This window comes from Maylandia zebra, linkage group LG1, assembly GCF_041146795.1.
Source record: "Maylandia zebra isolate NMK-2024a linkage group LG1, Mzebra_GT3a, whole genome shotgun sequence".
Lineage (NCBI taxonomy): Eukaryota > Metazoa > Chordata > Actinopteri > Cichliformes > Cichlidae > Maylandia > Maylandia zebra.
The window spans coordinates 5581560-5594291 of NC_135167.1; the positions used below are offsets into that span (position 1 = coordinate 5581560).

Consider the following 12732-nt stretch of genomic DNA (forward strand, 5'->3'; position numbering starts at 1 on the left):
ACTGAGTCTGACATAATTCTATGTCTACCAAATGGATCAAACTGTATAAACAATAACCAAGATACCAATTACAGTATAACTTGGCACTTACTGCTGTCTACTGTCAGTGGCAGTGTGGCTCAGGAAAAAGGGAATTAATGTATAATTCATGTACAAATAAACCTTTCAGTGCAAAGACAAATTTGTACCAGTATCACTATTCTAAAAGACTGACACAATGGGTACATGGACCTCCCTCGTGTGTGTGCCTTCAGACACTTTCCCCTGCCTTTTCAATTATAATGACTTTGGAACTAGCGCTGCAGTGGATGTTATAATATCTCAGTGACTCATCTCCTCTCTGTGGACTTGTGTAAATAAGGCTTGTTTTGGGACGAAATACAACTTTATTGACTCCTTGGTGTAGTGTTTGCAATTATGCTCAGTTTGCAGGTTTGTTTGTTTTTTTTATTTTAATAATTATCATTTAAATCCTTAAATGTATTATACTCAAAAATTTTTATATCTCTTTCACCATTAAGCCTTGGTTATACTCTGTTGTGAACATGGACAACTAAAGACCTAGTTGCCATGAAGCCATTCCTTGTATACTTCTTTGAAGCCCTCTGCCTGGGGGCAATGGATAATTGATTTCTTGTACAGTAAATTCTACACAGATAACACTGCACAGTCACAATAAACCTCACCATCCTATCAAAATTTATGTCACTCAGGCCCAAGTAGACCCTAGCGGACACAGAAAGCATAATTGAGGCTTTAGAGTAAAATCTGCCTAACCTAGAAAGGTTGATGGACTGACATGACATATTTTTGTAGACACTGATGATTCCTGGAGTATAAATCATGATGATTTGGATTACACAGAGACCATCCATCATGACCATTCCACACTAGTGTAAATATCAATCTATTTGAGTTGTTCTTGTTTTGCATATATTTTAATGAAAATTCAGTTCTTTCCTACTTTTGCTGTTCAGGAATTCCTAAACATAGATGGCAACAAATCTTTCTGGCAAAACTTCACCTATTTCCAAGGTGCATGGAGAAGACAAAGATCTGATGACGTGAAGACAAGTAATAAGGAACAACTTTATTAGGTGACCAACGTGTTTTGAGCTGTAGCCTTCATCAGGGTCATTGCAGATTATCAAACAGTTTGTGTTTAAATAAAAAACAGGAAACACAAAAAGTCCAAGTGGACCAATCACACATTCACAAATGACCAATTAGCATTTAGGAATTCCTAAATGCCATGCTGTCATATTATGGAGCCCTGTCCAAAAGTGCTTATATCCAATGTGCATATGTTTTTAAGTGATCAAGATTAAGCAGTTCAGGGTGGCAACTGGGAAACCAGTGATGGAGACAGTGAGGATAGGCCAAGATGCCAGTAACGGAGACCTTCCACTGACAAAAACAATCTGGTGGCATGACCATAGGCTGCTGTGGGTGACAAGGACTCTCTGGTGGTATGGCCAGTGGCTGGTGTTGTCAGAGGACATGCTACCCCTCAGGAAGCTGGCTTTGGTGGGGAAGACAATAGCGAGAGAGCTATGCTAGTGTTAGCATAGGGTGGAACATAAACAGTCATAATTAGCACAAACGTTAGCTCCCTCTTTAGAAAAAGGTAGTGATTTAGCAGAAATGGACTCTGGAGCACACCCTCAGTGTTTCACATTAGTTGTCACTGTTTACAGTACTATAAATTAGTGTTTACTACTTATTACAAATGGTGGGATGCTAGAATTATTGATCATTTAAAAAAATAGGATTTCTCCTTTTGCTTTTTTTAACTTGACTATTCTTTCTCTGCTTACCATAGTTGTCAGTTGCAAGCTTCTGAAAATTTAGAGCTCATGAAATGTAACCCCCAGCACATGAATAGAATCAGAAATGTAAGAGGCTGTGTGATTACAGTGCTGCTTAGGACAAAAGGGGACGTGCATCAGGCATTGTAATGAGTCTCATCACCAGAAAAGGCGCAGCATGGGGGACAAGGCACAGTAGAAATCACAGTTTAGAGCCAAAGACAGATTCAATTCCCTTACCCTGTGTAATTACTGTGGATCAGGCTTTATCAGTGGCAGACATCAGCCTTGGGATCTGTGTGAAAATGAGCAAAGAAATGTTCAAGGGAAGTGAGAGGAGGATGGAGAGAGCACTCTAAAAAAAAAAAAAACACTGGCTAATGCTGTAAGAGAGATTATCAGGTGCGCGTCAAATATCGTGCTTCAAACAGTGGATAGGTAAGCCCTAAGAATTAACTACAGGCTGGATATTCCAAAGGTCCTTATCTTGTGTCATATAGCTTTTCTCAGAAGGACTGCTTTGATTGTAAGCTAAGGGCTGTCCAATGGCTTATTTTTTTTACATTTTATTTTTAGAGCTGATGAGATACAGTGGATCAAAGGATTACGAGAAACATAGTTTAAAGCAGTGTACTTCTAAGAGATTTTTGATAATATTCCCTTGCTCACATTAATATAATATTGGATAGCTACTAATTCCCACCAAAAGGGATACTTAACAAATTATCAAATGTGATTATCCAGTACCCTGTTATGTCCATACAATAATACCAAAACACCTAATTAGTCACGCTGTATTTGTGGCCTTTATATACCACTTCCACAGGAGCTAATTGGCTGTTTTAGTTGTGTAAGACCACTCACAGTAGGGGCACAGGAAAGGGGAGTGGCCAGGATTTTCACTCGGAGGCAATATGAAAAACACTGAATCAGCATATTTACTCCAACCTCACTCTTCATTATTCTCTCCCTAGCATATAGAAGAAGGTGAATTCAAAGCATTTTGCAGCAGACAAATTAATGCAGTAATGAATATTGCATTTTCCAGGCAAGTAGGGGGTTAGATCCTACATGTGTTATCCAAGAAAACCTTTTGTGGTATTCAATACTGTTGCATTGTAGGAAGAAAATCTAACTCAGGGTTAACCTTCATACAAATTATAATGTTAGATTAACAACTGTAAACTGATATCCTATTTAAGGGTCACGTATTAATGCTAAGAGAACAAGACAATTTGCTTCTAAAAATCTGTATTTCTTAATGATGCTCACTGCTATGTTGTTGTTGTTTTTTTTGTTGTTTTTTTGTTGGTTTTTGTGTTGTTGTTTTTTGGTTGTTTGTTTAATCTTGGTGTCAGTGTAAAGTTTAAAACTCAATAAACACACAGTTAAAAAAAAAAATCATGCCCAACAGAGCAAGACAAAGATTTAGACCCGATTACTATCAATCCACCGAGGGCAACAGACTCTTTCACTAGTGGTAATGCTGTTTTAAGGAGAATAGATTTCACACCTGGGGATCTCTTTTCTGGGGCAAAATCTGCTCCACAGACATTTAGAGAATAAACTTTGGTCAGAAGCAAACCTCTGAAAACCCTGAAAACCTTGAGTTAACCTGAGGTTTGTTAAGCCTCAGATCCTAGTTTATGCTTCAGGCCTCGGGTCTATTTTCAAGACATGTATGAAGAGAAACTTAATGCCAAAATGCCATGCAGGCTAAATCTTTGTTGAGTTGCAGAAGGCAGTGTATATCATTATTATTTTTAATGTCTGTTCTTCATACAGAAAATAAATGCTGAATTATTTTTAACAATATGTCATTTTAAGATATATATACTGTATATATAAAAAGAAAAATAATATAACATAAAGAAAAAAGTTAGAAGCTAATTAGAAGCTAGAATAATTATGATGATGAAGTTTAACTGTAATACCTGTAGTTCCTTTTCACATCAAGTTGTGGCTTAAGACTGTACTTAGACAACAAGTAATTAGATTAGACGATACTAAAATAAATTTTTATACATATTCAATATGCAATCTGTTCCCAAATTGCCTTTGGGAGCAGATTGAATGGTATCTGTATTGTGTCAACATATCTACTGTTTCTTTCTTTGAGTTGTTTTCCTACAACATATCTGGAATGATAAATCATATATTCTCATTATATTCTTTGCAACCAAACACCTTCAGCTGCAGGAATGCATCAAATGAAACTAAGTAAAATCTGCATGGCAGCGAATAAAACAGACATACTAAACACAGTCCTCGTATTCTATTACAATGTGTATCATTGTGAAAACACAGATAATCTTATTTCCTCAGCAGCAGTCTTTTCCTGTGAAAGGGAATTTGTTGTTGCATGTTGTATGTTGTGCTTTATTCTTTTTACATTATTTGGAAGGCTCTTTAATTAACGTGATTCCTTATTTTATCCGTGGGGATTAAATTTTTTCACTTTAACCAGATTATGGCCTAAAACAGGAAACAACCCTGTTCATGCAAAACTGTAACATGCATGTAAATATGATGCCTCTTGGAAAGCATGGGGAAGCTATGGAAACTATCACCCTGCTGTGTGCACGGGTGCATGTTTTAGCACAGCCTGCATCACTGGATTCACACTTCTTTTCTGTGTTACCAGTTGTTTTGAAACCATTAATTTCCACTTCATAATGGCAAACTATGCTAATGAATATGAATTGAAACATCTGCATTTTTATTCCTGCCTCATATGCTCTTTTTGTTTTTTGTTTGTTGGTCCTCTTGGCAGTGACAAAATTTCCCCCAGTCTTGGTTTATTGCCATGAAGCGTGGTCTGGTGCATTGTGGGCTTCATATGCTGAAAAGGTCACATCTCCTGGCGATGACTTTCATTGTCCTTCAGTGGCTCCTCTGACACTAATCTAGATGCATCAGTTTTAACTGCATTCCTCCATTGCAACATTCATCCGTGGAGATCAATCAATCCATCCTGTAATTTCATCAGGATCACTCCCTCACTCTTCCACACCTAGCTCCCTTATCTCTTCCTCCTCCTCCTTGTCACCATTCCAGTGCGTGAGACAGGTCATTCATCAGCATTCCCATTCAGCATGGGTATTTAAAATAAATCCTTTTTAATGCATTGTCTGGAGTACCACGAGGGTCATGTAACATAATGTTGGTCAATTAATTTTTAATGACTCTGTAAAAAGTCATGCCATAAATATTGTGCCACCTCTTCGTACATGATAGGTTATTTTTCAGTAAATCAAAAGTCACTCAGTTTCTAAGCTCAAAGTGAGATACAATACAACACACCACTCTGTCCTTTAATAAACTCGGGAAATGGAATTAAAACCCACGGTTTGCTTGGGAGAGGTGTGTCTGCTTATGTGAAAATAGAAATGTGCTGATATTTGTGTCCTCTTTGTTTCTCCCCCTCCCTCATGTGAAGCACACACCAGCTCTTCTGCATGTTTACCAATGACAAATGGAGGGCTCTGTTCTTCAGGGACATGAAGAGGAATCAGGTGCACTAAGACTGCAGGCCTATAAACTCCAGTGGCTCTAGGCCCAGGGGCCACCAGCAGAGGAGAGATGCGATAAGTCTGGACTGAAGAATGAATACACTCGCATGGGACAAGCAGGATGATGACAATTGGCTGCATTGTTTTCGCTAGCCTGCTGTTGCATCACAATACAGATTCCCACTGCACACCTCATAAAAATGGATTTAGCTGTGGAAAAGGACATCTCTAGTCTCTGTGGAAAGAAAAAACTTTGTGTGTCCAATGCACCTCAGACTGATTTTTGAATTTATTTTTGTTTGTGAATGAAAAAGTATTCTAGAAGATAATTATACACTATCCCTAGCATGAGAGTGTGGTCTCTTTATATGTAATAAATAATTCAAATCTACTGGGCTTTTTTTCCCAGAAATTAAACATGCAGATTTCTCTTAGTAATGTCCTTTTGTTTATTTATTTAAATATGTTTTGAAAATCTTTGCAGGACCATTTATTCTTATTTTTGAAGTATAATAATTTAAGGTAATGTAACCAACAATGGCTTTTCTGTAGTGGTTGTGCTTGCAATTCTATCATTTATCTTATTCAAATATAAAACTTGGATTTGCATGTTTCCACAAGATTTGTACCATATAGCAGTATGCATGAATACATTATACAACCTTATATGAGTCAAAAGTTTCAACACTCTTATTCAGTGGTCTCTCCTCATTGTTTTTTTTTTCTCTTTTAGAATTTTAGATAGTGTACAACAATAACAAGACATTGAAATTATGAATAGTACAGCAATAGTAACAAATATATGAAGAAAAAAACCTTCATTTGAAGTTTGCTATTGAAGTTATATATTGTAGATATAAATATAAATATTGAAGAGCTCATAAAAGGGAACATCAAAGATTTGGGGCTTGTTCACTTCAATGCCAAATAGAAGCATTTTTAAAGTATAAAAGACATTTGGCAATGAACACTTTGATAAGCCTTTTCAAAACACCTTTACACAATGAATGTATTTCTAAAGAAACCAAACCTGTGCCTATGTTCTACTTTAAAAGAATTTCTAAAGTCATGATGGGAAATGTTAAGGGAAAAGATCCTGACTCCTGACCAGAAGTTTCCATTCACATCTGTTTTCCAGTGCTGCACATTAGACACTGAATGTGCTTTAAGCAACAAACCTCTTTGTCTTTTTGAATTTAGTTATGGTAAAATATCTAAATTGAGGTGCACCAATATAATTAAGGACAAAAGCAAAATTAAATGAAACACCTACATGTTATCCTTGCACTGTCCTCAGCAATATTTCTTTATGAACTGATGAGAATGACTGCAATACTTAATTAAATGCTGTTTATTTTTTTTTAGAAACGTTATCAAGTGCTCTCAGTATTAAAATGCTGAAAGAACAGTTTTGCCCTTGGACAGCTTTTATGCAAACTGGTTGATTGTAGGCAAGAACTCATCCTCTGATGTCTGCTCACACTCAGTCCATTTTCTGGTGACAAAAACGGCTTTCGCCCCCTATACGGAAAACAGATATGTATTTTCCACTGTATGTTCAGACTTTTCAAACACACCAGGTCACATTATTTTTCTCATATTATTTTTCCACTGGAGCTATATCTCCACTGCAGTTCTGATCATCTGCACAGATAGTTACATGGTGAGCTCTTCTGATTATACAATTATAATAGATGTGGAGAACAGAATGAAGAAAATAACAGCCTGAGTAATTTTCTTGCACACCTGTGGACACAAACACATTACTCAATAGTCTTGAATCTTGTGTTAATGCTTTGTATAAAATTCACAAACATTTTTTAAGCACAACTAAAGAGGATGTGCACATTCAGAGAGGATTAAGTGCATAAGTGTAGTGTAGTATATTTTAGCAGCTTGACAAATCCTGCTGGTCTGTCAGCTGGTACGCAGATTTGGTCTAAACTGAAATACCTTCACAGCTATTGCAGGGTTTGAGTGTTAAAATGAAGGTGATACAATTCCCCACCCTTCCCTGCTTAATTTTTGCATGCCTGTCTGTTCCCATGCACTACCAGCTGATATATCTGCAACTAATCTCTGCTTAACTCCTGCCCTTTAACACCAGCCTGTTCTCCTGTTCTTTGCCAGATCGTACCATTTGCTAGTGTTGCAGTAATGATCAGGCTGCTAGTTAAACAGCTACCCACTCTTGTTCTTTATTTGATTTTTCGTGTTTTTGATTTTAGATTTGCCCCGTCCTTTCCGTCCTTCATCCCCGTACACATGAGGGAAGATACAGCTACAGATGCAGTGTAACACGGTGCAATAGCATACAAAGTCTCCGTGAAGCACCTAAAGGAACCTCACAGAGAGGGTTTTTTTTGTATTATTATTATTATTACTACCAGTGTTAATTAGATCAAATGAAAACACTACAAAATCTACAAGTAAAGAGCTAGTGCGGGAACTAATCCACACCCAGTTGCAAATTTGAATGCAAAGGAGTGTGTTTGTATTTCCTTGATAGTGAGGTGCATTAATGGTTCATTTGTACCAATAGGTACGCTGCTTGTTTGCTATCATAATTATACAGTTATAAATGTAAACGGACACTGAATCTAAAGATTTTTTTGTAATTGAGTTATTTCAGTTATTTGCTGTCCTACCCTAGTGCATCATTTTAATTTCAACTGTTTATTAAGTCGTTACTGTCATAGTACCTGCACACTCGGAGAAAGTGCCATTAAAATAACATTAAAAAATGAGCTAGATCACAAGGCAGAAGTGAGATCAGTGGGTGAGCTCTCCTCTCTATATCTGGAAAATAGCTTAAATATGTCTATTTCTTTTTCAGTCGTTTCTTTTTTTATATATATATTTTGACTTGCTGGCACACATCAGAGTAAAGAGAAGGGAAAAGTCATAAAGATTTAGAAAAGGCCAATAAGTGTCCTAAGGACAAAAGACATAACCCTATTTTTTCTACAGGAGACAGACAAAAGAAACTCGAAACTTGTCTCTTTTAGTATTTATTTCACCAGGCCTTGTCATGGCTGCCACTGGGATTCTTCCAGGTGAGTTATCTCAGTTAGGAAGCCTCCTAATCAAAAAAGACTTTTCCTCCCACATCAGCTCTTTCTGCCAGTGCCTTGATTAGTTAATCTCCAGCGGCGGGGTTCCCTTCAGGACTACAGCATTTGCATAGAGAAACACTGGTCCTACGGGCCTCTTGTTTCCTTTTGTGGAACACTCTCTGCTTCCCTGCTGCTCCACACTTAACTTACAGGTGCTGCTGTAGTGGTCCTGTTAGGCCACAATAGTTGAATATGATTGAAAGTGACTATGCAAATATAACCTGAATACAACCTTTTACCCTGCTAAACCAGAATATGCTTTAACTGAGTTGTAAGGCTTTAGGATAGCTGTTGTAAGTTTAAGAGGATCATACGAGTGCACTTATTGTGCATATATATGGTACCATACATATATGATTCTTCCTCGTCATTCTTGGGTTTCTGCTGCCTAAGGTATTCAACACACACACACATATATACATACATATACATATACATATATATATATATATATACATATATATATACACACACACATACATATATATATATATACACACACACACACATATATACATATATATATACATATATATACATACATACACATACATACACAGCAAAATCTCCAGTGTTAAATTAACACTAGAGAGTGTCTATATAGGTCCACTCCTCTGAGTATTAAATACAACACTGTTGAGTGTTAAATTAACACTTTTGACAGTGTTATATGTTTAAAAGTAACCTAGTCAGTTTTGAGGATTAACAAAGACTAACACTGAGCAGTGCTGATTTTCTAACACTGGAATATTTCTAACATTTTGAGTTATTTTCCAGTGTTAGAAAATCAGCACTGCTCAGTGTTAGTCTTTGTTAATTGACCTACTGTATGCTAATGTGAGAGATGCATACAGAGCCACCCCCCTCCCCCCACTAGGGAAGTCAGACCACAACCTGGTTTACCTACAGCCACAATACACACCCCTCGTCCAAAGGCAGCCTGTCACAACGCGCTTCATCCGGAGATGGACCCCAGTAAAGGATGATGCTCTGAGGGACTTTTATGACACCACAGACTGGGATGTGCTCCTGAGCCCACATGGTGAGGACATACAGGGGGCGACACACTGTCTTACAGACTACCTCAACTTTTGTGTGGACACAGTCGCCCCTGCTAAGACGGTACGGTGTTATCCTAATAACAAACCGTGGGTAACACAGGAAGTCAAAGCTGTCCTCAACATGAAGAAGAAGGCTTTCAGGAGCAAAGTGAAGGAGGAGATGAAAGCAGCACAGCGGGAGGTGAAACGCTGCCTGAGGGAAGCAAAGGACACCTACAGGAGGAAGGTGGAGCAGAAGTTGGAGAGGAACAATATGAGGGAGGTCTGGAATGGTGTGAAAACCATCACAGGCCACAACACCAAGAAAAGCACAGAACTCAACAACTTCTTCAACAGGTTTGACCAGCCCACAACCCCCCCACCCTCACCCTCACCTTTACTACAGAGTCCTCTCCCCACTCTCCTACCTCCCTCGCTACCCCCCCTTCCTGACACCATGACACCCCCCTCCTCCAATCCCTCTCTCAGCAGCAAGACATCTCCCCCCCTCCCCTCCTCCCAAACATCTCCCAGTGTCACAGTGGATCAGGTCAGGAGACAACTGAGGAAGCTTCGCCCCAGAAAGGCAGCGGGCCCAGACAAGGTGTGTCCTAGGATGCTAAAGGCGTGTGCTGCTGAACTTGGGGAGCCGCTACAACAAGTCTTCAATCTCAGTCTGCGACTGGGGAGAGTGCCCGCCCTATGGAAGACATCCTGCATCATCCCGGTCCCCAAAAGGAACCGGCCCAATGAGCTGAATGACTTCCGACCGGTGGCACTGACGTCACATCTTATGAAGACTCTAGAGCGGCTCTTCCTCAACCTCCTCCGACCACAGGTACAACATGCCCAGGACCCACTACAGTTTGCATACAAGGTGGGTGTCGGAGTGGAGGATGCCATCCTGTACCTCCTACACAGAGCCCACTCACACCTGGATGGGGGAAAAGGCACGGTCAGGATCCTGTTTCTTGACTTTTCCAGTGCTTTTAATACCATCCGGCCCTGTATGCTTCAAGAAAAACTGAACAGGATGGAGGTGGACCCCTGCCTGGTGGCTTGGATCTCCGACTACCTCACCGACAGACCACAGTACGTCAGGCTGAAGGACATCACGTCTGACACTGTGGTCAGCAGCACAGGAGCACCACAGGGAACTGTGCTGTCCCCTCTTCTCTTCACCCTGTACACCTCTGACTTCTGCTACAACTCTGAATTATGCCATATTCAGAAGTTTGCAGATGACACGGCCATCATGGGGTGTATCTGGGATGATCAGGAAGAGGAGTACAGAAGTCTGGTGAGGAACTTTGTCGCATGGAGTCACACAAACCTCCTGCAACTCAACACCTCAAAGACTAAGGAACTGGTTGTGGACTTCGGGAGGTCCAGAGAAGGTCCACTGCCGGTTCAGATAGAGGGGGAGGAGGTGGAGGTGGTCAACAAGTACAAGTACCTCGGGCTGTGGGTGGACAATAAACTGGACTGGTCATGCAACACAGAGCACCTGTATAAAAAAGCCCAAAGCCGACTGTACTTCCTCAGGAGGCTGAGGTCTTTTAACATCTGCAGGAAGCTCCTGAGGATGTTTTACCAGTCAGTGGTTGCTGGAGTACTTTTCTATGCTGTGGTGTGCTGGGGGAGCAGCACAGCAAAGAAGGACTCATCCAGGCTGGAGAAACTGATCAGGAAGGCTAGCTCTGTGGTCGGCATGAAGCTGGACACTCTGGTGACAGTGGCAGAGAAAAGGACATTAAAGAAACTGCTGGACATTATGGACAATGCTGGGCATCCTCTGCACACGGCCATTAACAACCAGAAGAGTCTGTTCAGTGACAGGTTGCTTCTCCCCAAGACAAGAACTAACAGACTTAAAAACTCCTTTGTCCCACACGCCATCAAACTGTTTAACTCCTCTCTGGAGGGGAGAGGGAGGGGAAACAGGAGGACAAAGGAGGAGGGAACAACTAAGCTGTAGTGCCTCTTCACCTCACTGTACAATACCTTGTGCAATACTTTTTGTAAATAGTCAATGGTGCAATAGACCTCAATACTTGAAATGTGCAATTCACTTGTATTTTTATTTTTATTCCTATTTATTCTATTTATCCCCTTCGTATATTTTATTTATATTTGTCTCTGTATTTATATATGTGTGTGTATGTGTGTGTGTGTATATATATAATATTCTTTAACTGTAACTTCGGTCGTTGCTGTGCTTTTTGGAAATCGAACTTCCCAGAGGAACCCACCCGAGGGATTAATAAAGTTCTATCTTATCTTATGTCAGACCTTTTGATAAACAAAATTCTAATGAAAGTGAGAACATGTATACTGTTACATCTTTCAGAAAATGTTTTGAAATTGTGGTGCACAGTTCAGAATAAATGTTTTTCAAGAACCATTGCATCTTTTTAGTAAATGTTTATTTCCAAAAGAAATGTCTAGAAGTTCAGAACAGTAAAATTCCCGCTTTTTAGAATGAATTAGAAGATAACTCTTACGTAGTTAAACTAAAATACTCTTTGAGAGTTAATATATAAACTCTTAACACCAAGTGTTAAATTATCAACTCCAGACAGATTTGGTGTTTAACACTAAATCAGAGTTAACGTACCAACTCTCCAAAAAGAGTTAAATTAACACTCTCTGGTGTGGACCCATATAGACACTTTAATAGTGTTGAAATCAAATCCGACAGTGTTAATTTGGACATGCTGGATTTGCTGTGTATATACATATACATGTGTGTGTGTGTGTGTGTGTGTGTGTGTGTGTGTGTGTGTGTGTGTGTGTGTGTGTGTGTAAGCAAGAAAATAAAGATTTCATTATATTTGATCAGCAGCAGTGTTAGAGGTACAATGCATGTCTTACCTTAAGCTGTTCAGCATCATAGTGAAGACATTTGGATAAAATATGACTTTATAGATGGTCACTGTTGTGGCCCTTGCAGGGCCTCCTCATGAAGTTGCCCTTGTGTCGGTGTGTCCTGCCATATTTCCTGCCTTAGGTGCCACCTTTTTTATACAGCTGACTCCCATTAGCAATTAGAAGTATTTAAGGCCAGAGAAAAGTGAGCTCTAGTTCCAGAGAGCCATGCTGGTGGTTGCAGCTAGTGAGCTGTGTGTGGTGACTGATTGTCACCACACACATTGAGAAGTGCTTGGTGACAAATCCTTTTTTTACTTACTTTTCAGTTTAGTGACCGATGCCTGAGTTTTGGTTTGTTTCTTTGAATGGTAACAGCAGCTTGACC

General features: G+C 39.5%; 1 long non-coding RNA gene across 1 annotated transcript; it reads right to left on the bottom strand.

Annotated features, from left to right (window-relative positions):
- Positions 1 to 1075: 1075 nt before the first annotated feature.
- Positions 1076 to 12465, bottom strand: LOC143419909 (uncharacterized). The gene is made up of 3 exons (XR_013099933.1): positions 12351 to 12465; positions 2049 to 2103; positions 1076 to 1522 (listed from the first exon to the last, which is right to left on the bottom strand). It is a non-coding gene; the product is annotated as an uncharacterized LOC143419909 (long non-coding RNA).
- Between the last annotated feature and the right edge of the window lie 267 nt (positions 12466 to 12732).